The sequence below is a fragment of the Danio aesculapii genome, chromosome 19 (genome assembly GCF_903798145.1).
Source record: "Danio aesculapii chromosome 19, fDanAes4.1, whole genome shotgun sequence".
NCBI lineage: Eukaryota > Metazoa > Chordata > Actinopteri > Cypriniformes > Danionidae > Danio > Danio aesculapii.
In genome coordinates, this window is record NC_079453.1 from 29,987,308 (window position 1) to 30,014,616 (window position 27,309).

General features: G+C 36.7%; 1 long non-coding RNA gene across 3 annotated transcripts; it reads left to right on the forward strand.

Moving 5' to 3' along the window:
• The first annotated feature begins 1,229 nt into the window (after positions 1-1,229).
• On the forward strand, positions 1,230-27,309 carry LOC130247166 (uncharacterized). Of its 3 annotated transcripts, none has more exons than XR_008839501.1 (6): positions 1,230-1,340; positions 3,330-3,433; positions 4,909-4,966; positions 19,429-19,625; positions 23,604-23,688; positions 24,684-26,825. It is a non-coding gene; the product is annotated as an uncharacterized LOC130247166 (long non-coding RNA). The 3 variants fall into 3 exon arrangements; XR_008839500.1 differs by lacking the exons at positions 1,230-1,340; positions 3,330-3,433; positions 4,909-4,966 and adding exons at positions 9,003-9,744; positions 9,852-10,037; positions 26,839-27,309 and having other exon boundaries at positions 24,684-24,768; XR_008839499.1 differs by lacking the exons at positions 1,230-1,340; positions 3,330-3,433; positions 4,909-4,966 and adding exons at positions 9,003-9,744; positions 9,852-10,037 and having other exon boundaries at positions 24,684-26,824.

Here is a 27,309-nt window from a genome sequence, read left to right on the forward strand (position 1 = left end):
GTTGGCAGTTCATTCCGCTGTGGCGACCCCAGATTAATAAAGGGAGTAAGCCGAAAAGAAAATGAATGAATGAATGTTTCTTTACATCACCTGTGACATCACAAACTAATGGCCTGGGATGCAAAATACAACAGTCTATGTCAATGAGAATATTTTTGACAACATTTTGATATTCAGTAGGAAAACCTGGTGACAGTAGGCTACATCACCTTGGATTTATATGATTTCACAAGTAATTATAAAAAAAAACAAATTTTAAAAGATAAAATACAATTATATTGTAAAAAACTCCAACAATGTTTGATTAAAAATGTTAACAAAATAATGTTTACAGTGTGTATCATAAGATAATTAGGGAAAAACATTCACGTGTAATCACGTAAAAACGAGCTACAACAAAAGGTTCAGACATGGACAAATCCTCTCTTATTATCAGTATTTGATCTCGCACGCTGAAAAGAGAAGCTTTAGTAGTGTTCCGACGGCAGCGTGTTTAATTCACTCATTCACTCGCCACTACCACGCCATTCAATCCCAACCCCTCTCCTCAAGCTTCGGCTCAGTGTTGCCATGGAAATCCTGACTGTTTGCTCTCAAAACACATTCAGACAAGAAAGTACATGATCTCGCCAGTCTTAACCCAACCCCAGCTCAACGAGGACAAGAGAACGTCCTTATCAGTCCGCGAGTCGATCTCTGCTCTGCCTCCAAACAAATACTAAGGGATTTGCATAGATGTCAATCTGATGGTTACATAGACAAGCGGCCGGCAGGGTTTATGAAAATGAGCTGCAGTTGCCAGGAAGATGAATTGGGGCAGGGAACAGAGCAGACAGTGTGTACACCCAGGTCAGGATGATAGTTGGAGCCGTTATGACACGGTCTGGAGGAGCGTGCCTTCCAGTTATTCATTACATTCTTTCTGTCCCATCACTGCTGCCTTCCTCATTACCAGGCTAATTTCTCCAGCTTCGCTGTGCCGCTGCTATCACACAATGGAGTCTTTGTATGTGAATGTGTGTGTGTATCTGTGTGTGTGAGAGAGACTGCTAAGCTCCATTGAAACTGTTCAACTGAAATATAACTGTGCTTCAGCAGGTATTCCTTTTAGAGTTGCGTTTGCCATATGCTTTAAGTTCTCAGTATCTTGCAAAAAATACAAATACAAAAATTAAAACAAACCACACGTCTGAAAGGTCACCCAAATGTCTGTCTGTTTCTTTAGTGGGATAAACTTGCTCGTGGTGAGGTCACCCAGATAACTTGTTTGGAGGAGCCAAAACGGTTACAGCCAATTGTCCAGCTCAGCAGATTATTTCCCCCTGGAGCAGAACACTGAGGTAAGGACACGAGTTCAGGAGTGAACGGATGATCGCTTATCTTTCACATGGGTTTTACTTCCCCATTGCTGCAATAAATCAGGAATGGTGCCCAAACACACGCCTCCCTTTTTTAAAATTCAGATTCTAACGTGCAGGAGCTTCCAAGAACACTAACGTTTCTCTTGATAGCATCACTTCATCAGCATAACTAGTTTTGAAAGTGGTTTCATAGTAATTATGGGCTGATGTACTTGCTTGATAAAGTGAGTGTGGAAAAAACGGAACTATATCTGTTGGAGAGATTCCAGTCGTGTTCATTTGTTTAAAGTGTTACCAACCGTTAGACTATAAACCGAGGTGATGCTAATTAAAGTGCAACCGACATAATGGCACTTGTAGCACCGTTTATCTAGAGACCTGGTTTATTTCGGTTCATTTATTTTCAGCCACATGTTATTCGAAAGCTGTCAAGAGTTGTATTTCACCCAAATGTCACAAGAAAATAAATAGAAAGGAAAAGAAAGGTATTACGTTTTTACATTTTTTTAATGACAGTTAAATACTCCCCTGCAATGCTAATTAGTGTAGTGTCAAAAGAATCCTTTTCTTATTATCTAAATGTGAGAAAATTCTAATTATTTGAATTTTAATGGGTTTTAATATTAATGCAGTATTAACATATCGTCATTTTCTTTGAATGAATGCTTGTTATTATATTTTTTAAAAATCACTTATAAAAGATAATAACCACTAAGGAAAGTTAATTATTATTATTTTTTTCTGGGGGAAAAAGTATAGAGGTCTGGCTGAAGTTTACAAGTAAAAGGTTTGAATGTCAGCTACAGTAATTAGATTAATAGGGTAATTTCTGAGGTAAATTAATTAAACTAAAATAACTGCACAGTTGTTAATGTTACAATTAAAGAGCATGCTGTACAGCAGTTTACTTTTATGTTAGTGTACACTTACAATCGAACACACTACTTTTCAAAATATACTTTATTTTTGATAGTACAGACACGGGCGCTTGACAAATTCACACTTGAAAAATTTGTCAAAGTTACTGACCTCCTTTAACCCTCTCAAAGTTTCTCAATTCTGTTGTTTTGGCATCTTCAGTAGTTCGTTATTGTTCTTGTTGCATTTTTTTTGCTGATTGAAACAATGGCCTGGTTCAGTGTTCACAAACAAAGTACAGTGGTCCCTCGCTATAACGAGGTTCGCTTTTTACGGGCTTGCAGTTTTGCTGATTTTTTTCCGACAATTTGACATTCTTTTTTTTTTTACAGCACATTGTTTTCTGCGTCCTGACTGCCTGTAGATCATTGTCAAACACCTCCATGCCGTGTCTCCTGTACAGTACAGAATGCATTCAACTTGCCAAATTTACATAAATCTTCGATTGCTAGTAGTGTGATTCTAAAGTGATTCTAAAGTGTATGTTCGCAAGTTTTCTCCCCACAATGTTGACGAAACATTCTGCGCTATTAAAGGCACCTGCGGTAGCACCCAAAAGACAGAGAAAAATGCTAACCATCTCACAAAAAGTTGAACTTCTGGACATGCTAAAGGAAGGTAGAAGTTATGCGGCTGTAGGGCACCATTACTGAATAAATAAATGAAGATCAAATGGTTTTGATCTTTGGTTTCATTCTTTAATACTGGACTTCTTTTTTAAGGATTGAACTTTGAGATTGTTTAAACAAGAGAGAAAAATATGAAAATGTTAATGCCTGTCTGAGAAAAGTGTATTAAGTGTGTAGTGAAGGGTTTTACAGCCTTTAAACATCTATAATAATTGTAAAAAAAGCTGACTACTTCGCGGATTTCATCAACATAACCTCATTCTGAAAACGTAGCACTATATACTTTAGTGGGAGATAGCAAATTATGTAGCCAGAGCTACGTATGGTTGTATTTCGTCTTTAAAATGAACGCTATGGGGTGGTTTGATGCCGTTCCTTTTCTCTCTTACCTGCATGTTGATGGCTTTTCCGCTGGTTCCAGTTTGTCCAGTAGCTCGACGCGTACATCGGCGGACTTGAGACGCAGAGCGGTGTTGACTGCGACAACGGGGTTCGAGTCCAGTGAAGAGCGGTTCCAGAAAGCAGGTAAAAAAAAGCTACAAAATAAAATAAACAAGCAAATAACAGGGTGAGAATGTGGTAAAATCTGAAAACGTGACAAAAATCAGTGGGCTTTTTTTTTTCTGGATTGCTTTTCAAAACACTGCGGTTGAGTTTAAGGAAGGGGGTGGGCGGGTCAATCTGTGCTTTTTAAAATACTATTGGTTGGGATTAGGGAAGGAGGAGGGTGGGGGGGGATCGGTCGGTTCGTCAGTCAGTCAGTCTACAGTGACCTCTAGTGGATTTACGCAAGAACAGCAGGCATGAATGGCACTCATGAGAGAAATTTGAGATCTAAAAAACATACACAGCAACTTCTGGTGGATTTGCGGAAGTATAATCTGAAAAAAAAAAATTTAGCTCTTGGGACATATTTGGTTCGTTCCAGAAATGTATATAGGGGTACGTAATCAGACTGAGCCTGGGTTGGATTTCATCTATTGAGGGTTAATTTTAGAACATAACTCCTGCGAATAACTAGGGACAACTGTATTGCAAAACTACAGTGTGAGCATTCCGATGATGACCTTTCCATGTGGACACTCAAGTCTGAGTAAACAAATTACAATAAATATATTTGGGCTTTAAGAATAATGTTTGTTATATTTCTGCTAAATATAATTTTAACGCAATATATCCTGAAGTTATTTCTGCTGAGATTTACTGTAGGAGTTCAGAAAGGGCAGTTCAATCCACAGTGATGACTTTTGATAAAAGAAGGGAATAAGGAGTCAATTCAGACAACAACAAAAAACAACCTGAAATGTTGAGAATGTATTCCTGTCTATAGTTTATGTACAATACTGTACAATATCTGGCAGCTAAAACTTGATCTCTTATTTAGTAAACACTTGAGGTTTTACTCAAGGTTATGAATAGAGCTTTTTCTTTCTTTTCTTTTTCTATTATCCTCTTTTTTTTAACAGAACCGTTAGGTATTATGTTTCTTTTAATATTTCAGCGTGTATAGGGTTGTAAACATCAAACTCAACAGCACCTTCTGAGAATGATTTTCTCAACTAAATAGCAAGCCAAATGTTTTGTTGCTTCTCTGGAGGCAACAAAAGTGTTTTGATGAACAGAGTGCATTCACTTGTAGAAAGGTCTTGTTTATGTTTTGCGAGCAACCTTGAGCAGTAGATTTTTCTCTGGGTATTTGTGAGTGGTTGACGCTTTTAAGTAACAGGAGATGGAAATGTTGCTGCGGACAGCGAAGCGGGTAAGGAAATAATGGCTAAATTTATACAGGAAAATGAGTGGCCACTCTGCTTTCAAAGTTATGGAATTTTGTCAAGGTTTGTACCAAAAGAGGGCCATGTTTGAATGGTTATTGGAAGAACTTGTTTAGCCTCGTCCTTCAATGGAGGCTTTTGTCCGGTCAGGTTGTGGTTGAGCTGACACCTGACTCTTGGTTTGTGTGTGTGTGTGTGTGTGTGTGTGTGTGTGTGTGTTGCTGGCAGGCTCGCTTCCATTTTCCTGTCTGTTGGAGTTCAAGAGGACGCATCACTGGCTGAACAGGTGCTGTATCATGCACAGATACACACACACAACCACACACACACAACTGACCTAAATTAATCACACTCTGGTTTACAGACATACAGAATGAGAAATTAGCGACATATGTGCCACCAAAAATGTATTGAGATTTTATTTAGGGGTGAAAAAGGGACAGATTAAACAACTGAATAACAGAAACAGAAGGGATGATGGGGACTTCAGGCTGCTTTAAATGAGTAGTTACATAAAAAAGAAAATCATGTCATTCTGTCCTTATTTTTCCATGAAAAGAATGGCCAACTGAAATTGAAGAGTTGGATCACTTGATGATGATGTTCATCCATTTCTCTGTGAATATAGCCAATTTATTTAGGTGCATTTAAATGTGCAGTGTCTTCAGAAACTTTTTTTGTTGTGCTGGTTGAAAGTCTCTTCATATTCCACTAGTAATGATTAAAGTAAATGATCTAAATGTATTTATATGTATTTTTATATTCTGGGTAAGACATAAGACTAAAAAATGATCCTCCAATTAAAATTTGTCAGGTCGATAATTCCCATAATTCTGATAAATAGCCCAAACTGTCTGTCAACAAATGTAGATTTGTACATCTGCGTAGCCCTGTTCACACAGACATATCCACAATTTTCGCGTGCACGAGAGAGTGACAGCAGTAAAAACAAGAGCTGAATCAAAACTTTTTAAAATTCTGAATCAATTTTGGAGTTACTTTTAGCATGCTGGAGGAAGGACGATACCATGACTGAAGTATTTCTTTTAGACAGATAATATTGTGTTTTAAAACTCTTTTAGTCATGCAAAGCTTATGTAGATTTTGATGTTTTATGAATGGGTTATATGCATGGAAGGGTTGTTCAAACACTGAAATCTTCTGGCTGAAGATTGATGTGACTATTTTCAAATTCATAAGGTTTCTTTTACAGCATCGATAATGAAGATTTTTATTTATTTTAACAACAAAACATAAGTAAATAGTGCTATTCCGTCTAGCCTGTTTTACTGTGGTGAAGTTAGTTTTATATTCACATTGGTTCATTTTTGAACAATGACAACCTGTGACACGCTCCCTATGTTTATTCAGTTGAAATAACATGTAAGTATGGCCAAAGTCCCTTTAACACTTCAATTTCAGTTGCCCATTCTTTTCATGGAAAAATAAGGAAACAAATGACAGAATTTTCTTTTTTATTTAAGTCATTTCACTCGGTGGCCATCTTTGAAACGCCTCTTGGGCAGTATGCTTGGGCATTCTTTATGAATGGGGAAACATCAAATTCTCCAAAACTGCTTGCAAAGCTTCTGAATGAATTTCATATTAGGAATTATCAAAAAATAAATAAAAAATCCTGAACAATAACTGTGCCTTTAGTTTAATCTCTAAATGTCCGCATCAAACTAAATCTGCAGAAACTTACGTCTGGTTCGAGCCCCTCCGCCGGAGTATCGTCAGTCTATAGCGATTGATGATTGGCTCCTGTATTAGAAAGCGTGCTTTATTCACCATATAGCTATTGATGATTGGCTCCTGTACTAGAATGCGGGCTTCATTCACCATATTGACTGTTACACTTTCCCCCATTCTAAACAATACGAGTGACACGTCTTGCGTATTCTATAGTTTTTGGTATGGCTTAGTAATTAGTGTAATTCCTGCATGCCGTCAGCCAACTACTAAACTTACAGTAGTAGCTTTAGGACAAAGCGCGTGAGAGTGAGATCACTGATCCTTGCATGCATGAAATATTGCACATTATGACAAGTTTTGCTTCCTACACAACTGAAAACGTGCTAGATATAATACAGTTTTTCATTTAGAATTGTATTATTATAAAGTACTATAAAGTTTTCTAACTGGCGAATGACTTGATCTAGTGGGTTGTCTACTGTCATCTTTACAGCGCGTGTTCATGATTTCAGGAGGCATGGTTTTGGACGGCAGGCGAGGGACTGTGTTTTCAAAGCTATTATGCCAATGGTTAGCATTTTGGCAGATCATCTACTGCACCTTTAAAACAAAACAGGTTTATTGAACAGATATATCCTTTAAAATATTTTTTTTCACTGAGCATTTTTAGGAATAGAATGAATGATTAAAAAAAGGAAATAATACAAACTGCACAATCTCAACTAAATTAGATGTTTGTTGTTTCTCTTGATTTTTCCTGTTTATTACATTTTTACATACAAATTTTTTCCAACATATTAATTTGGGTGTACTAATATTTGAACTCATCCTAAGTACTCCTATTATGTCCAAAAGAGGTACATAAAATACAGTTGAGCAACAATAAAAGTATGAATTTTAAATAATCAGAAGTAAACATGATTTATTGTTTTGCCTAAGGGTATGTTTACACAAAAACAAAAAAAGTTTAATGTATAAAGGACTATGTTGTCAAAACAAAACCCGTTCACATGAATATTCTAAAGCAAAAACATTGTAATATGCAAGCCAGGTCAGTATTTAGTGATGTTATGTTAGGCAGCTCTGTAGATATGCTTCTGTAGTCCAGCATTGTCATTTTGGTAGACAATATCTCCAATTTCATGTTTTTGTTGAGACGATAATAAAGCGAATCTACGATATATAATAAAAAAGTTTAGTGTTTTTGGATGAAATTGCCGTGTAAATATACCCTACATGTACTAGAGCCAATGTTAAATGATTCATTATAATTTTAACAATAGCGTGTTACTCAAAATAAAATAAAATTCATTGATTACAAATAGACTATATTTAAGTGTGTTGCATATACGCTTTATCAGAAATGAAAAATACATTTTTTTATTATCAAATTTGACCAAAATTACATTTATGTTACCAAAATTGTAATTTAGTTTTAATTATATTTCAATAGAAATAGATATGGAAGACAAATGTAAATGCAATATGTATTTAAATGGGCTTAAAAACAGCTCTAAATATCAGTTAATTGCACTTTATGTAAAGTATACACTTACTTTTTTCATTTGGGTGAACTATTCCTTTTATAAACACGTTCTGTATGCTAGAGGAAGAGAGCGTGTATATAGTGAAAGGACGAGAAAGAGCGAGCAGTGTTTCTCTTAGAGTCAGAACAATTATTGTTTTTACAATTGCAGACAGCAGGGCATCAGTCTTGGAGATGGGGAAAGCAGATCATTCCAGCAGTTCATTGTGTGCTCACATACTGGCTGCCTTTCCGGTCCTTCTCTCTCTTAACTGTGTCAGCCATATGGAATTGAGGACAAAGACATATTACGTTTATGCTAATTGCCCAAAAGCCATGTGCAGACAAAGGACTGCAAAGGTGTACCTGTACAATGATAAAGTGACTGAGAAAACCATGGCACACATGTGAAAAGCCAGATGTAGAGAGGGTGGGCATGCACGCCAGTTTATGTGTCTGTGTTTGTTCCTTCAGAGGAGAACGTGACATTTGAAGGATGAGAGGCTCTTTTTATACTGGCAACCGGAAACTTGCAAGCCTTTTTCATTTCACTGATGCACTTCATAGAGGAAGAAGAAAGAAAAGAGTTGCAGAAAGAAAGAACAGTGCAAAAATGCGCTAAACCAGTTCCTTTAGGTGTGCATCAGCTTCTGGAACATTGAAGCTTATGGTAGTACCTAAAGGCTACAGTTTATTACTTTAAGGTCCCAAAATGTACATTTTAAGGTTTGAGAAGATACACAGTTGCCACAGGGGCATGCTGTTGTATCCCTAAAGGTATGCTTTGCACATTTTGTTTGAACAGTGTAAAAAGGAAGTTTGAAAGCGAGACAGAAATGAAAAACTGATCTAAAATGGAGATGGATGAAGGGCAAGTAAGATGCATCCGGCTGCTTTTCACTCATACAATCTCCCTTTATCTTGTTTATTAATCAATACTGCCACTGTTTCCACCCGCCAGCAGAGTTGCGTGTAGTAGAAGGCTAAGACGGGGTTTTCAGGTGGCACGCCACACCAAAAACTTCCCAGCATCCCTTCTGCTCAGCAAATGATGACGCATCATTCTGCTGACACAAGTCACCTGATTGCTGTGTCACGGCAATGGTTTTAGGCGAGTGGCAGCGCTCTGGCTACAGACGTAGAGTCTTTTTTTTCCTCCCAGACGCACTGCGGCACAGCCAGACAACTAGAGTGGAAGCACAGGAGCTCACAGCTGCAGTCGACTGGCTTGTTTCGGGGAAGCTTCCTTTCGAAATATAGTCGCTGTGCTTCTCTCCGCCGTTAAAGGATCATTTTCATCGGGGTAGAGCAATCAAAGAGAGTAGAGCCAAGAAAGAAGACAAACTCTGAATCAAGCAACTTGGAATTACACTCCGTCTCTGAAATTTGGGATAAGCAAGTCCAGATTGTGAATTTCGTCTTGTTTTGGACTGCTTATGCCATCATCTTCATCTCCGAACCAGGATTCCAAGCTGAGAAGTCGGCGATAAAGGATTGCAGTGCGTCACCTGTCTGTCCCGTTATAAACCTGTCCCATTCGAGTCGTCCAGTCAGCCGGGCCCACTTGCAATCCCACTCACGGCGACCAGCCAAAGTGACCACTCTGATCCAAGGTTAAGGTGGTTTTCAATCCTAGACTTAGTCCTTGTCCAGAGGGCAGGGCAGAGTCGAACAGAAGCAGCGACGCAGCAGTTGAGCTGAGCTCAGCCAGACAGACGCGGTGACCTAAATCAGCCCCAGTCATGTCTGGACGCAGCCAAAGCCAGGGAGACGAAGAGGAAAACAGAGCGAGAGAGGGAGAGCGCAACCCACACGTACTGACTCCTACATATACCCGCACTATGGTAGGTTTAGACGCCTGCAATTAGCTTGTAGTTTTTCTCGTTCTGTTTTTGCTGTCCGTAGTTAAGATTAGCTTGTCTGTGGCTGTGCTTCTTTCTCTGTGCCATAGGGATGGAGAGAAATGAAGGAGGCTGTAAGGGGAGGGGGAGACAGAGTTGTCTCTCTCTCCCTCTCTCGCTCTTTTCTCCACCGCTTTATTTCGTTCATATTCACAGCGCTGATCTCCACCGTTGCTGCAGAGCGAAACGTAGAGTCGTGTCCCACTCACCTCCCCCGTTTGCACTTTTGGGTCCAGGTAAGACATTCACTTTTTCGTCTTTGACAACCAAATATGTGAACCCCTGAGTCTGAATGGGCGGGTTTGCACGTCGGGTTTACTTGCTTTTGGTGAATCCGACACACATTAAACCCAAGACTGTGAACAGGAGCACATCCCCCATCCTCCCAAGCACAGACTCCAAGGGAATATTGCAAATTTACAATTGGTAGGTTGTGTTGGCGGTGCATGTTCCTTTTGAACTGAAGGACCGCTAATGAAATCCCTCAGATGCACCTCAGATGGTGCTTAATCACAGCATGGTGGGATTGATGAAGGTTTTTTAAGTCAAACAAAGATGGGAATGTTTTTAAGCGAGTACAAGTAAGTGGATGTGTGTAATGTGAGTCTTAATTTATTTGCTCCGGGCAAAAAACTTACATATACACTTTACACGTCAACGCCTGTATATTTTTCTTGGCACAAATCTTCCCACACTCAGCAGGAACTCGGTGCTTATCACAGGGGAAAACAGTCTGGAGACTGATATCTTGAACATGTCCACTCAGATTCCTTCTGCTAGCAAATCACTTATTAGTCTATGCTTGGGAAAGTACTACTTCACAGTTTCAGTCTCATCCACCTGCACAGCAAGACACATGTAGGATCTCTCACACACAGCTGTTCTTAAGAACCCAAGGAGGTATTTCACTGTTAAGAGGCTCTCAGGTAAAAGTTACAGGTGTCATATTATATTTCAGTGCTGTGAGATCTGTAATCTTGTGGTTTATGCTCTGTCAGTGTCAAATACAGTCGGGTGCACAGCACACCACCAATACAACTGTGCCGGATGGGCCACCTGTTTTGCTTGGGGGTCAAAAGGTATAAAGTCATCCTACCCATGTAGGTGTAAACTACCTTGCTCTGTTTTATACGGAATATTTACTGTATGTAATATAGCAATTATTTATCATATGTTCAATCATTATATTATATTATGTTATGTTATGTTATGTTATGTTATGTTATGTTATGTTATATTATATTATATTATATTATATTATATTATTTTAAATGAAATTATATTATATTATATTATATTATATTATATTATATTATATTATATTATATTATATTATTTTAAATAAAATTATATTATATTATATTATTTTATATTATATTATATTATATTATATTATATTATATTATATTATTTTAAATTATATTATATTATATTATATTATATTATATTATATTATATTATATTATATTATATTATATTATTTTAAATTATATTATATTATATAATATTATATTATATTATATTATATTATATTATATTATATTATATTATATTATATTATATTATTTTAAATAAAATTATATTATATTATATTATTTTATATTATATTATATTATATTATATTATATTATATTATATTATATTATATTATTTTAAATTATATTATATTATATTATATTATATTATATTATATTATATTATATTATATTATATTATATTATATTATATTATATTATTTTAAATTATATTATATTATATTATATTATATTATATTATATTATATTATATTATATTATATTATATTATATTATATTATATTATATTATATTATATTATATTATAGACCATTTTAATGTGGTTATGTCACTGGCCCATGAACATTTTCAGCTTGCTGTCAAACTATTTTGTAACTGTTAAAAGAGTGAATTCAATCATAACTCGATGTTAAACAGACCTTTTTGGATTCTCGGAAGTTATGGAAATGAAAACATGTAAAACAGGAAACACATAGGGACCATTGTTATTGTTTACGTCCCTCAAAATAGTCTATATTATATTATATTATATTATATTGATTTATGCTAAGTCTTACCAAAAAAAATTTTGTGTTATCTATCTATCTATCTATCTATCTATCTATCTATCTATCTATCTATCTATCTATCTATCTATCTATCTATCTATCTATCTATCTATCTATCTATCTATCTATCTATCTATCTATCTATCTATCTATCTATCTATCTATCTATCTATCTATCTATCTATTTCCTCTAAGATTTTTTCCAGCTGTGGTGGCAGGCCTTTTTTACACAGATCTAGCAACTACCTGTGGCTTTATTTCAATGACAAATGTCGTGAGCGCAGTAAGTGGAGATCGCATTTGTGTAATAGCCTACGAGTATGTGAACCTCTTTGCTTGGGCACAAAACTTCTTGCACGCCCAAATATATGCTGCTCAAGCGCAGATCTTCTTGTACGAGCTCAAATAAACACTGCTAAAGTGTGATTTAGTGCGTTTATATTACAAGTATGTCTCTAACATTTATTACGCTAGGAATATTCATAAGACCTACAGAGCGGTATGAATGCGTCCTGAAATGAAGTGAAACGGCTATACGTCATGTATGTTGGCCTCACGCATCACGCACCTGGATGTCAGCCGGTCAGTCAGTCAGCACGGACCTTAAAGGGTTAAACAAATAACGCACGGCACTACTACGGTTACAGAAAAGTTATAATTCACTTACATTTTATTACGTTTTGGTGCGATTATAACCCGCGATTATAAATGTTTTGAACGAAAAGCTGTAATGTAGCCGTGGCGGGATCAATTTTGGCATGGATGAATGTAGCGGAAACCATATATATACATATATATATATATACAAATTTTTTTTTACAAACATGCACTGTTTTAAAACTTGTAAACTCATTATTGATCACATTTGATGATGATTGATGATCACAGCAAGCTGAACAGATCTTTTCATCCCAGTTGCTTTGTGCACATGCTGTCTTGTGAATATGATTATACGTGTTACTATGGAGACATTTTAATACGTGGCTGTCAATCAATTTGGTGGGCGGGGAGACTGCACTCTTACGTCACGTTGCGGTGAGCTTCAAAATGGGAGGGTTTTGGATCCTATTTTAACGTCAGGAAATAAAAAAAGAGACTTATTGTCTTTATATCACACCAATATGACTGTGGACACATTATACCTACACACAGTCTCGTCCAAACAGCTTACAAAAGATTTCAGTGTTGTACCTTTGTAAAATGGCGTAAGCTTGCCCACTTTAGCCCACTTCCAGAAGTAAAATAATTGAAACTGCATTTGATCAGACCGACAATTAGCCACAGCAGCAGTTTCCTTAAATGACCCTTAAGTGCCTGCTGCATAGACTCTTAAGAACTCATAATGTAGCATTTAATGCAAGTACATTATGTCATATCAGGATTACAGTACAGGCATTCAATCTGTTGCTTTTCTTTGCTTTTCATACCAGAAAGTGGGTCACGCGTCTCAGCTCGTGCCAGACCTCACTCATCTCCATATGTTCCCTCAATCTACTCAAGACTTTCATTTGCCAGCTCTTCTATCACTGTACTGCAGTTATAAAATCCTTTTTTTGCCTAATATAGTGCATTTGAGCATCAGCTTTGATGCTTGCTATTTTCTGAAGCCCTTCTTTGTTCTGAACAGCCTCGCATTATTCTTAAATGATTTCAAACGACTGAGACCGCAACCCATCCACACGCACACATCTGAATGCACTTGAAGCCCTTAGACTAGAACTGAGAATTTACAGGCAAACAAGCCGTAAATAGCTTCACCTCGTTATCCAAAGGTTTCCAGAAGGATTCTTTATGTTGTGGGTTACATTTGAAGAGCAAAAACTAAAAAAGACAAACACTTTTTGAGGTTTGTGTAGAACAACTTCTGAGGCAATTCATTGATATTTTACATTTAGGCGACTTAGTGCCTCATTCAAATGAATGCTTAGTGGTGGACTTACGTTATTCCTTTTTTCCCCTAAACATTACAGTTTCATACCAGTTCACCACAGCATATAGTAGATTAGCTATATTTCTTTTTGAGGGCTGGCATAGAGAGCCTAAATTTGTTAAAATATTTAAGCTTAAAATCCCCCATACTTTTTTCTACTGAGATGATTTGTCAGCTTAGTCTTTAATAATTTTGTCCTAAAATAGTTTACAATAGGACTAATAATTCAGATATTGTGACCGTGTTTTGTTTTGACACACTTTTTAGTGGTAGACCACAACTGGTTCATGTGACCAATCCAACCCAAGCTCATTGAAAATATGTGCCTTGGTCTATACTTTTGCAAAACGTAAAATACATTGCTCCAGGTATGTTTTGTTGTACATTTCAGATGACAAAATCCCCTAGAGGACACTGTCTACATTTTTGTGAATCTGAAATGAGATACTTAGTGTAATTTGTTTTATTACACATATAATATGTCCTTTTTGTGAACGCTCACAAAAAAAAGCGAGGCTTGTCGTACAGACCACCTTTTGAATGGAAAACTTTTCAGCCCGGGACCCCCAAAATTACAACACCAGTAACTTGCGACACCCCAATATCCTTTGAGGTGCTTGCAAATATTGCAAATATTATATTCATCATTTAATTTTGAAGAACACCACTCGGAGACTATCCTCTATGTTCAGTTGTGGCCTGTACTTGCTTCTAACGTACGTAAGTGCAGAAAATATGTCAGAAAGTTTAACCTGGTGCCATAAAATCAATGTGCTTTGTGTTTAACGTAATCACCATAGGGATCACAAAAACATCAAAAGGCTGATGACTTTTTATTTGCATGTTGTTTTTTTTAAATTTCTATTAACTACTATTTTATGGAAAAATACTGTAATTATAATGGTTTAATCAAACTCCTTTTTTTTTTGGAAATCATCAAGTGACTCATTTTCCTGTGACCCCCCATTTTGTAAACCACTGACCTAGTTAGCCACTAACCTAAACCCAACCAATAGTGTTTTCAAAAGTGACAAGTGTGTTGCAGCCAGCTAGTTTTACATTGATCTTACATTACTTTTATCTTTGGATATGCTACACTGGATTCAAGCCAGAGCAATCCACAATCCACCGTACAAAGTAAGCTACCGAGCAAACTGACCACGTCTTAAAAGTTGCCCATATACAAATAAACAGGTGAGGCAAAAGTATTTGATAAAAAAATCATAGACACCATTCATTAGTTTTGTGATATTTAGTTGGTTTTTCACAAAGAACTGCACAAAAATAAACCTCCATTCTTCAATAATGTCAATCTAAATATCATTACACGATGTCCTAACATGCAGCAAGATTCCAGCGATAAGCAATTTGGCTGTCTGCACCAAAAGCAACATGACAGAAACATTTAAATAACCAGCCACTGCACTGTCAATTAAACAGTAAAGCCTTTTAATCTAATTGGTACATCGTAAACTTCTTTAACATCTATAATAGGCTATTGATGCAGTTGGTTTGCACTAAATCACGTTCATTTTTAAACTGTCTGCTAGTTATTTTATTTTTAAGATCTGAGGTGAATCTGTTGCTGCTTTCAGTATGACAATAAATGTCACGTAAAATGGCATTTAAACTGAACTTTGGTAGCATTTAACACTGAATAAAGCACATCATTTGTACCTGAAGTGATCTTTGTCACAGTGGTATATGTTGTTGTTCTGCTGTGACATCGCAAAATAGGAACGGTTTCTAAAATCGAAATTTTGTGTGTCGCCGTCACAGATGATTACGACAAAAACTCTCTTGTTTGAATAATATATTGAGAATCGGGTTAGTAACTGTACTGTGGTGTTAGTAACTGTATATGGACCAGGATTCTGGCGGCCACTCCGATCGGACACTATGCAGAGGGTGGCGACCTGGGTGTTACAGACTGTACCAAAAAGCTGAAGTACCGGGGGTATGTAAAATTAAGGGAATTTTCTCCTGGCAGAAAAACAAAATAATCTGAAAACAGTAGACTTCTGAGAAAAACAGAAGTGTTGGCAGGTATGCTTTAAAGTGAACATGAAACAAAAATCATCTTATTTTTTTTTTCTTATTATGACTAAATGAAACAGCTTCTTGAACGAAAATAAATAAATAAATAATTAAAGGGTTTTGTCCAAAAATGATTGATTGGATATTGTTAATAAGCTATTGGTCAATCTCATGGACATATAAAGGGATAGTTCACCAAAAAATGACAATTCTGTCTTCGATCGCTCACCCTTGACAACCAGTATTTTGTTGAGTATTTTGTTCATGAACATATGCAGGAATCATTGAAATGGGTAACCATAGATTTCCATAGTATTTGTTTTTGCTACTATGGATGTCAATGGTACATTTTTTCCAAAAATCTAAATATCTTCTTCTTTCAGACTGGCTTGGAACATGTGAAGAGTGAGTACTCATAACACAGTTTTCATTTTTGTGTGGACTAACCCTTTTATTGCATTTAATTGTATCTTTAAGATAAATTTCTCTACAGATTGCAGTCTATTTCTGTAGATTCCTCTGAATATACATTACAATTTTCGTTGTGTTAACTGCATAGATTGCAGTTGCCATTAACGTGTCACTGATGTTTTGTAAGCGACTGCCGTCTGCTCTGATCCATATGTGGGTCAGTGACATGTGAACTGCGAAATCACGGAGGCCACTTTCTGTTGAATTACCACCCTAAAGATCACATGTAATCATACGCTGCCATCCAAACCAGGGACAAACATTTTCCAATGCAATGTAGCGCAAAAAAACACATTTGCTAAATTGTTTGAGGTTGACAATTTCCAGCATGCAGCTCATTTGCATATTTATATCTAAAAGCAAAATGCGTTGTTTATATTAATGCATGTTGTAGTTTTTTTTTTTTTTTTTTTTTGCCTGGTCGTGCTGTTCTTTTCAGTTTAGTGTCTTTTGAATGCATAAATAAGCAGGAGTATTGCACTGACTGGCTTTGTTATTGTCTTCATTACACACTGACAGTAAGCAAATGTGTGGAATGCACTTCAGGGCGCTTTTCATGCCTTCATTATGGCTGTGTAATATTCAGCCGAGCTCATGTCCATTTTTAAAGCTGGCATGGGGTGCCGTGTGCCTGTGTGTTTTGCTGCGGTCACTGGGCTTGTTATTTCCCCAGAGCTTCTTCCCTTTTATAACCACCTGAAGCTAACTCGCCACAATATATGAATCAAAATTGAATTACACATGTACACGGACTGTTTTTATTAAAAATCAGGACTTGTAACACTGTTGCAAATGAAGTTCGCATGGTTACTGTAGTCATTAAGCGTGATAATTACACGGTTCTCTTGAGTACCTGATTCTGATTGGGCAATTGTGCGGTCAGATATTTTTGCATAATGACCATTAAATTACATTATTACATACATAGATGTGCTGGTTTTATATCTTCAAGCATTTATTTGTTTTCTTCGCATATATAAACAGAATTGACCAAAAAAATAGTACTTCATTTATTCTGTGTGATAAGCCCTCTTGTTTTACCCCTCAAGGGTTTTCTACAAGTGAGGTGTATATACATATATACTACAGTTGAAGTCAAAATTATTAGCCCCCTGTCCCCCCCCCCCCCCCCAATTTCTGTTTAACGGAGAGATTACTTTTTCAACACATTTCTAAACATAATAGCTTTAATAACTCATTTTAATAAATGATTTATTTCATATTGCCATGATGACAGTAAATAATATTTTACTATATATTTTTAAGACACTTTTATACAGCTTAAAGTGAGATTTAAAGGCTTAACTAGGTTAATTAGGTTAACTAGGCAGGTTAGGGCAATTAGCTAAGTTGTTGTATAACGATGGTTTGTTCTGTAGACTATCGAAAAAAATTGCTTAAAGGGGCTAATAATTTTGACCTTAAAATGGTGTTTAAAAATTTAAAACTGCTTTTATTCTAGGCAAAATAGAACAAACAAGACTTTCTTCAGAGGAAAAAATATTATCAGACATACTGTGAAAATTCCCTTGCTCTGTTAAACATCATTTGGGAAATATGTAAAAAAGACAAAAAACAATTCAAATATATATATATATATATATATATATATATATATATATATATATATATATATATATATATATATGCTGTATATTATTATTTTTTTTAATGGGTTGAATGACTTTAGATTTTTGAAAGTTGACTTTGATGTTATTAAAGTCGAGTCAACGCCGACTAGTCGCTGGTGACATCATCAATAAAACACAAGATGAAAATGTTTTGCAACATGCCACAATTTGCGATTTATTTGCAGAAAATATTTACACATGCTGTTTGACAGCTCATCATGTTTTTAAAACAATTCAACATTATCATTGACTAATTTTAGTGCAAAACAAATGTATTATCAACACTTTCATTTCAATAATAATGCAAATTTAGTGCTGGCTAAGTAAATGCAGTCAACATGGCACGGTCAGGATATACACTTTGCAGAGGACAACAGCCAATCACATTACCTTTCCCTCGTTGGGTAAATGTGATTGGCTAACATCTGCTCTAGGGTATTCGAATGGAGTGACCTAACTGCTGCCTGTTTTACAACTTTAAGTTCACTCAAAGTTCATGTGAATCTTTGACAATGACATAAGAAAAATAACTAAAATGACTTTAAATAATCTGAGGGAAGTTACATTCAGTGAACCTACCCTTGTGTGTAAAGCTGTCATGTAGTTCAGGTCAAACCACGTGATCTGTTCAGTGCGACTAGTCGACGTCAATCAAAAAGTATTTTGTCTATCCGCACTTTCCCTAGGTATTGTACTGATAACCTTGCCATCATTTGATTTTCTTCAAAATGCCACATTTTGATTCAATTGTTAACCTGCCCTTTTTTCAGCCTGTTTTTTCCACTAATGCCCTGACAAAACAAAACAAATTACTTCAGGAATTATCAGCAAACAACATTTAGATTACTAGCCTATTTATATCCGACAAAGCATATCTGATGATCTTCAGTTTCCAGTAAGTCATGGAAAGCGAAAATAATCCAGCAACTATTGATTGTTCTAAACTCGGCTCCGTTTGTCATCAGTTCCAAATGATAACAAACGATAACCCCTCTACTTCACAATCCACAATCCTTATTGCCATTTTGGGGCAACTTAGATCTGCTTCTAATGACCTGCTGACTGCACATTTTCCCTAACATATCAAAAGCAGATGCAGATGAAAGTAAAAAAAAAAACACAGTTCTCTATTACAGCTGACTATAAACTCCTTCCCAGTCGACTCCCAGAAATGTTGTTTATATAAATAGATAAGTTGATACAGCTCAACACAGCACGCCCGCATAAACACGATTCGGTTTTTCTCCAGAATAGCTCTCAGCAGAGGCTGTTTGGCATTCCTTCGAACGCTTTATGATCCAGTACGAGGCATTAGGGCCTGAGATCTGAGCAGTGTTTCCTATGAGGATCCTTTGGCTGTACTGTGCAATCTGCCGCTCACCGCTGACAGCAGTCCATACACACATACACACCAGCATCATTACCCATTCCCACTGAAGCCAGGCTCTGCTGTGTTTGTGTTTGTGTGTTTACAGTAAACGGTGGGATAAAAGACGGGCTGAAGTGAGTTGGTCAGACGGGCCTTGCCAAACCCACAGGCTGTTTCTGCCGCTCTGCTACCGCTGTGCTGTTTTTGATGTGAGCCACAGTTCAGATGCAGTGTTTTTTGGGCGATCACCAATAAGCTACCGTACTGGAGGAGATGCTGGTAAAGTACGGGAGACCTTTCAAGGTTAGTGCCGAATCCCAAGGGTGCCACGATGCAGCTGTTCTCCTAGCACTGTGTCAGTTTGTAGGGCCGTGTGGCATCTGTGCCTGTTTGCTCTACGCCAAAAGCGGTTCAACAGAAGATGCCCTTGTGGGAAAGGAAGTGGGCTTGATTGTGATGAACTTGAATTTTGAAAAGTGTATTGTAAGTAGAAACTGTAATACAAAAGCCACTTGAGTGTACTTAAAGAGAGTACAGGATTAGTTTTTAAAAAAATATGTTATGAGGTTATTTCTTCAGACTATTTGTTTTGGAAGAAAATATTCTCCACTTAATGCAAGTGAACAGGGCTCAATGTACGCTTTTTTTGACAGTTCATAATCTAAATTTACTGTGCGCAGCCTTAAAGTAATCCTTAAGACCCCAGCCTTTAAATAAGACAAAATAAGAGTCTTCTCTACTCTAATGATAAAACAATATTCAGTATATATTTATATATATAAAAAAACACCTGTAAATTTTTAGTTTCTCTGGATTTACTGGATTTATTACACATGAGTTTGTGTATGATGCTATTATTTGTTTCATTCTTTACCTGTCTGGTAAAATTTCTTGATGACAGCTGTAAAACAAATAAAAAAGACACGTTTTCTTTTTTTGTCATTAAAAATCATAGTTATACCACCAAATATTAATTTTCAACTCTTCTGTAGTTAAAACAGAAGTCATAAAATGAATATACACTCACCGGCCGCTTACTAGCACCGGGTTGGACCCCCTTTTGCCTTCAGAACTGCCTTAATCCTTCATGACATAGATTCAATAAGGTACTGGAAATATTACTCAGAGATTTTAGCTCATATGAACATGATAGCCTCACTGTAGATTTGTTGGCTGCACATCCATGATGCGAATCGTCCATTCCACCACATCCCAAAGGTGCTCTATTGGATTGAGATCTGGTGACTGTAGAGGCCATTTGAGTACAGTAAACTCATTGTCATGTTCAAGAGACCAGTCTGAGATGATTCACGCTTTATTACATGGTGCATTATCCTGCTGGAAGCAGCCATCAGAAGATAGGTACTCTGTGGTCATAAAGGGATGGACATGGTCATCAACAGTACTCAGTTAGGCTGTGGTGTTGACACGATGCTCAATTGGTACTAATGGGCTCAAAGTGTGCCAAGAAAATATCCCCCATGCCATTACACCAGCACAAGCCTGAACTGTTGATACAAGGCAGGATGAATCCATGTTTTCATGTTGTTGATGCCAAATTCTGACCCTACCATCCGAATGTTGCAGCATAAATGGAGACTCATCAGATCAGGCAACGTTTTTCCAATCTTCTATTGTGCAATTTTCTTGAGCCTGTGTGAATTGTAGCCTCAGTTTCCTGTTCGTAGCTGACAGGAATGTCTTCTGCTGCTGTAGCCCATCTGCCTCAAAGTTCAACATGTTGTGTGTTTAGAGATGCTCTTCTGCATACCTCGGTTGTAACAAGTGGTTATTTGAGTTACTGTTGCCTTTCTATCAGCTCAAACCAGTCTGGCCATTCTCCTCTGACCTCTGGCATCAGGCATTTGCGCCCACAGAACTGCTGCTCACTGGATATTACCTCTTTTTCTGACCATTTTCTGTCAACCCTAGAGATGGTTGTACGTGAAAATCCCAGTAGATCCGCAGTTTCTGAAATACTCAAACCAGTCCGTCTGGCACCAACAACATTGCCACATTCAAAGTCACTTAAATCACCTTTCTTTCCCATTCTGATGCTCAGTTTGAACTGCCGCAGATCGGCTTGACCAAGGCTGCATCCGAAATCAAATACTTCCATACTATATAGTAAACTAAAAACATGTGAGCTGAGTAGTATGTGCGAATTCATAGAATTCAATAAACAGTATGTGAGAAGTACCCATATGACCTACTACTTCCAGTGAGATTCTGAAGTGCGCATGAGATGCACACTATGATATCCCATGTAGGCATGGGCCGGTATGGGCATGGTTTCACGGTATTGTGATTACTGCTCTAATATATATTCTTTTAAAATTTCTAGGTAAAAAACAAAAACGTTTTCCGTTTTGAACACAATATATGTTATTTTGAGAAACATTTAAGATATTTTGGAACAGTAAACATGTCAGGCTAAATCATTAAAATCATTATTTGACTTCTGCTGTCTTCATTAGTTTCAAAAAAACTCATTTATTTACAATTCAAAATGGCATATTTGGATATTTTGTTGGATACTGTTGTTCTAAAAAACTAAAAAGAAATGTAAATAAAAAAATCTTACACATATCTTAGGAACGGTATAGCCAAAAATTCTGATGGTTTTTAAACCTTGACTTTTCCAAACCACGGTATACCTTGAAAACGGTTATCGTCCCATGCCTAATCCCATGATGCCCCACGAGAGAATTCAATTTGGACGCAGCGCATGTCTACATGCCTAAGTGCATTGAGTTGCTGCCATGTGATTGGCTCATTAGAAATGTGTCAACGAGCAGTTGGACAGGTGTACCTATTAAAGTGACCAGTGAGTGTATATTGTATGGAAACATGACAGTTGTGTAATTTTATGTCAGCGAAACGCTTTAAATGAATTTATAGAATAAAGCAGAAATTGTGTTTGACCAAAACACAACTTCAAGTTGTCTAATAATATATCCATGTATTATCAATCCTTTTATATGTTATACATATAATCTTGCCATACTAACACAAGTCAGCTGCTAGTTCTTCTTTCCCAATGACATCACACATGTTATCAAAGAGGGCATGAGATAACATGTAGTTTAACATCTCAGAATTTAAGATTCAAAAATTGCCCAGTCAGTGATTATCATAACACACACAAATATGCAGTGTGAACCTGGCAAGAGTCGCTTTGGGTAACAGCATCTTCCAAATGAGCCCAGTAATTATAAAAAAGAGACTGTAATTATAAAAATTACACACAAAGATGTACTTTAATCCTTCTCGGTGAGTCCAGCTAATTGAATTAAATAAACAATTAACATGCATTTCCCTAAATACTCTTATTAAAATGATGCAATCGTGTATGCATGCCTATTTATTTAAGAAGGACTGTAAAATCCTTTGAATACCCTAGAAAACGCTCTTATTTTCATACACTTCAGCACACTGTGTTTTGGTATTGTTGATGACCAAGCATTCAGACGACCTCACGCCACGTCTTTCAGATTACACAACAAGCACATAATGAGACGAAGGTATTAGTCAGTAGTCTAGCCGAACAGATACCGTCCTCTCCTACGCTAGGATGCGCGCTGTGTTATTGTGTTCCTGCAGCGCATGAATAAACACTACAGCAGACTGATGGAAACCCTCCAACACCATAAGAACAACATGTACAAACAGGGACACACTGTAAAGTCAATAAATCAAGAAAAGAAAAGCGATGAAAAGCACCTGCTCGCTCTGAAAATGTCAGTTTTCTTTCACACTTCTGAGTGTTTATACAGGTCTTGCGATATACAAGAGAGTGGGATTATTACCTAACCGGTGAAAAAAGAGAAACTGATGCTGTAATCGATTAGCAGTGCCTATGAGGATTCGTGTTGTTGTTTATGTGTTGATCTGGCGAAAGAACTCAAAGGCAGTCCTTTCTGCTTGAGTTTACCATGAAGCTAAAGCTACTGGAGCAGAATAAACGAAGCTGCAGGGCCTTCGCTGGAGAGAAGGACAAAATGTTTACAACGTGAATGTTTTCTGCAACAATAAGTCACCCATAATGACTCTGTGTATAAACACATACTGAGAAATAAAGCTTGTGTTGATAATGTATGTTAAAATGTGTAAGTGATACTGTATAGCTGGTTCAGTTGCTGTCTGTGTGATGCATTGCAACACAGCATATTCTGGACATTTGTTTATTATAGCTTTTTAAAAATTGGAGTAGTGGGTACTGGATATGAGATGACAGACTGGATTTTTCATATCTATGCATTGCTCTTCTTGTCATTTCAGAAAATGAATGCTGCTCTGGTGTGCCATAATCTGTGAGGGATGTTTGGAGGTTGAAGGAAAATCCAGTTTTTCTGTCAGTGGAAAAGTATGTCAATGCCTAAATGTAAACATTTATGTTGTTGGGGAACTTTCTGGAAAATTTTGTAATTTGTTGCTCCCTAAAGTTGGGATGTTATTTAAATACTCTGCTATACTTCAAACAAAATCATAGAACGAACTGAAATGATGTCATTTTGAATAAAATCCGAGTGAATATTCATTCTTTTTGAGTTTGTTTCAGCAGTACAAAACAGCTCACCAAAATATTTTTTATGAGATTTTGTTTTGGCTCTTAAACACATTTGGGCTCCCATTGGTCGGTGGTGATTATGCAATCAGTGGATTTGTTCTTGATCTCTGTCTTCTTAAACATACGATATCTTCCCCCCAATTAATTTCTCATTCCACGAGGGTCAGAAAGAAGACCAACATCCAAAACAACAACATGAATACATGAATACACTGGAGAGTCGAGTAGCAGAGCTGGTACAGATATATCCGCACCTGTATGTTTGCTCGCAGAGAGATTATAAATACTAAAAGGGGGTCACACAGCGAACGAGATGCCCATCTTGCCACGCCACATCTTTTTTATGAGTTTGCATACCAGCTTTACTATTTGGTGTTTGCGACTAATAGAAAACAATGTAAAGATGTGATATGCCAGATGTTTATGAAACTGCACAATTGTTGTGATTAGGGGGTACACACGAGCAGTGTGACACATTTAAATCACCACCTACTGTAGCGTGGGGGTGTTGGAGTGTTTGTAAACAATATACCATCATTCAGCCTTATCAAACTTCTTTTTGCCCTCAAACAAAAAACAAAAAAATCTATTTGAAGGTCTTAGTCTGTGGTCTTAAGACTATAACCACTGAGATAGCCATTCCGATATTTTTTATAATTTAACAAAATCACTTGATGCATTGCAACATAACATATTCTGAAGATTTGTTTATTATAGCTTTCTAAAAATTGGAGTAGTGGGTACTGAATACGAGATGACATATTTATGCATTGTTCTTCTTGTCATTTCAGAAAGCGAATGCTGCTCCGGTGTGCCATAATCCATAAGGGATGTTTGGAGATTGAAAGAAAATCCAATTTTTCTGTCAATGGAGAAGTATGTGAATGCCTAAATGTAAACATTTACGTTGTTGGGGAACTTTTTGGAAACTTTTATAAATTGCTGGCCAACAAAGTATGGGCTGTTATTTAAATACCCCAATATACCTCAAACAAAATTAAAAAATGAACAGAAATGACAGAATTATGAATAAAATCCAAGAAAATTAATTATTTTTTGAGTTCGTTTCAGCAGTTTGAAACAGCTCACCAAAGTAAATTTCTTAAACACATTTGAGCTATCATTGGTCTGTGGCTAATACGCAATCAATGGTTTTGTTCTTGATCTGCTTTCTTAAACATACGTTATCTTCCCTCGATTTGTTTATCATTCCACGGGGGTCAGTAAGGAGCCCAACATCCAAAACAACAACACTAGCTACATGAATATACTGGATAGTCAAGTAGCAGAGCTGGTACAGATATATCTGCACTTGTATGATCGCAGAGAGATTCTAAGGACTCGAAGGGGGTCACACACAGATTGAGATGCCTACCTTGCCACGTCATCTTTTTATGAGTTTGTGCACACCAGTTTTACCATTTGATGTCTGTTTGCGACTAATAGAAAGCAATGTAAAGATGTGATGTGCTAGATGTTTATGAAACTGCACCATTGTTGTGATTAGGGGATACACACGAGCAGCAAGATACATTCAAAACACCACCTACTGTAGTGTGGGGGTGTTGGAGTGTTTGTGTTTGTTCAGCCTTATCAAACTACCTTTCGCCCTCAAAATAGGAATGAAAGAAAACTTCATTTGAAGTATAACAGGGACTTACGAGTATAACTACTAAGATAGCCATTTTGATAGTTTTGTAATTTAAAGGTCGCATGAAAACATATATTTTTAGATGTTAGTTTCAGTCTGTTAGTTTTAAGGATATCTATGAGCTAGTGTGTTCCAAAAAAAGTGACAAAATTCGCATCTAGAAAGTAAATAAACAAAGCTTGCAGTTTGTCACTACCTCCTAGATCGGTCAAGGATATTTTTCACATCACCTCATAAATTTTTCAGCAAATCTTGACCAATCTGTCTAGCATCGGACATGCCCCACCCCCTTCAAGATGCTTCACATTTAATTTTTGTGATAAAAATGAAATGATATTGGCTGTTTCTTTTCAAAGGGGAAGGGCTACTATATGCCCCACCCTCTCTTCATTTTTCAGTTGAGATTAATTCAAACATCGAATACATTTTCACATTTCAAAGCACTTCATGGAATCTTTAATAACTTTAAAAAATCCCATTTAACTATAGTACCCTGACCTTTACTAAATGTCTGTATGTTTAGTTCTAACATTGTTGTTTAATTAAAATGACAAAACACAAATGAGTTCTCAGTATTTCTGTGCCACTGTGTATGTGTGCCTCTGTTGCCTAGCAACTTCTGCTAACAAAAACACTACTTTCTGATAGCAAAAACAAACCTTCACTCAACTAGACATGTCTAGTTAAATGAAATATCTTTGCTCTCCAGCTTGCCAGACAATGTAAGGTACACACCTTCACGGGAGGTCTAGTAACTCGTGCACAATTTGGCAAGGGTAATGACCATACAGTATGATGACATTCTTAGTTTTAAAATATCAATAGAAGCTTTAAATGTAAATGACAAAAAATCTATTTGCTACAGTCTTTTATGAATGGTAAGAATGACTGCTATGCTAGAATTCTGGTAATTTCAGTGTTAAAGTGGATTAAACACAGTCAGCGCACTCTATAGTGGATTGCAAAAAGTAGATAACTATTGAATGACACAAAAAGAGAACTCATTATTTACTGTTTTTGTTCAAAGCTGTATTTCACTGACTTGTTATCAATTATATGGATTAAATTTTAGAATATCATTTCATAGAAGGAAGAAAGACATTAATCAACGATGTAATTTATCATTTTTAATTAATGTCTGGGTTTATGTGGGTGTGACAAATGATCCACTACCAGCCGCATTATTTGATCAGAATACAGTAAAAGCAGTAAAGTTATGAACTACTGTTACATTGTAAAATAATGTTTCAAATTTGAATATATAATAGAAATGATTTATATTAATTCATTTATAGGGCGACGCAGTGTCGCAGTAGGTAGTGCTGTCGCCTCACAGCAAGAAGGTTGCTGGTTCGAGCCTCGGCTGGGTCAGTTTCTGTGTGGAGTTTGCATGTTCTCCATGCGTTCGTGTGGGTTTTCCTCCGGGTGCTACGGTTTCCCCCACAGTCCAAAGACATGCGGTACAGGTGAATTTGGAAGGCTAAATTTTCTGTAGTGTGAGTGAGTGTGTATGGATGTTTCCCAGAGATGGGTTGCAGCTGAAAGGGCATCCGCTGTGTAAAACATGTGCTGGATAAGTTGGCAGTTCATTCCGCTATGGCGATGAATGAATGAATGATTCATTTATCACTAAGATGGAAAAGCTGAATTTGCAGTATTATTACTAAATTTCAATCGGAAGACATAATTCTAATATGCTGATCTGAAGCTGGAAAAATCCTTAAATGATCAATGGTAAATGTCTACATCACACAAAACCAAAAAAA